Source organism: Sturnira hondurensis, unplaced genomic scaffold (assembly GCF_014824575.4).
Source record: "Sturnira hondurensis isolate 20B ecotype Veracruz unplaced genomic scaffold, ASM1482457v3 Scaffold0019788, whole genome shotgun sequence".
Taxonomy (NCBI): Eukaryota; Metazoa; Chordata; class Mammalia; order Chiroptera; family Phyllostomidae; genus Sturnira; species Sturnira hondurensis.
The window spans coordinates 1-962 of record NW_028092419.1 but is presented as its reverse complement, the minus strand read 5'-3'; the positions used below and the strand labels follow the sequence as shown (position 1 = coordinate 962).

The following is a 962-nucleotide window of genomic DNA, read 5'->3' as shown; positions in this document are numbered from 1 at the left end:
CAACTGCACACTCATCACTCACCCGCACAGCCGTCTCTAACTTGCACAGCAATCACTCACCTTCACAGGCATCTCTCACCTGCACATCCTTCATTCACCTGCAAAGTCATCTCTCAAGTGCACAGCCACTTCTCAACTGCAAACTCATCTCACCCTTCACAGGAATCACTCACCGAAACAAGCATTGCTCATCTGCACACTAAACTCTCAACTAAACGCACCTCACTCACCTGAATACTCATCACTCACCTACATAGCCATCTCTCACCTGCACACTCATCACTCACCTGCATAGCAGTCTCTAACCTGCACACTCATCTGTCACCTGGAAAACCATCTCTCACCTGCACGCTTGTTACTCACCTGCACATTCAGCTTTCACCTGTGCACTCATCACTCACATTCTCAATCTCCTCTCAACTGAACAGTCGTCACTCACCTCTACACTCCTAATTCCNCACCTACTCAATCTCCTCTCAACTGAACAGTCGTCACTCACCTCTACACTCCTAATTCCCCTGCACAGCAATTTATCACCTGCACACTCATCACTCACCTACACAATCCTTCATTACATACACAGCCACCTCTCACTTCTACAGCCATCACTCACATGCACAATCATCACTCTCCTGCACAGCCATCTCTCACTTGCACTCTCACCACTCTATGCACAATCTTTACTCACCTACAGAGTAACCTTTCTCCTGCACTCTCACTCTCCTTTGCACAATCCTCTCTAATTGCACGGCCATCAGGGTCAGGCACAGTCATATCTCACCCTCACCGTCATCATTCACCTGCATAGTTTACATTTCACTGGCACTATCATGTCTCACCTTCACACTCATCTCTCACCTGCATAGCCATCAATCACCTGCAGAGACATCTCAAGTGGCACTGCCATCACTCATCTGCCCCATCATCACTCACCTGCACAATCATCACTCACCTGCACAGCC

The 962-nt window shown here is 48.5% G+C and overlaps 1 long non-coding RNA gene across 3 annotated transcripts; it reads right to left on the bottom strand.

The window, feature by feature from the left end:
• Nucleotides 1-247: 247 nt before the first annotated feature.
• LOC118974605 (uncharacterized) lies at nucleotides 248-827 on the bottom strand. 3 transcript variants are annotated; one of them, XR_005063935.1, is made up of 3 exons: nucleotides 614-827; nucleotides 500-556; nucleotides 248-439 (listed from the first exon to the last, which is right to left on the bottom strand). It is a non-coding gene; the product is annotated as an uncharacterized LOC118974605 (long non-coding RNA). The 3 variants fall into 3 exon arrangements; XR_005063933.1 differs by having other exon boundaries at nucleotides 500-827; XR_005063934.1 differs by having other exon boundaries at nucleotides 538-827.
• Between the last annotated feature and the right edge of the window lie 135 nt (nucleotides 828-962).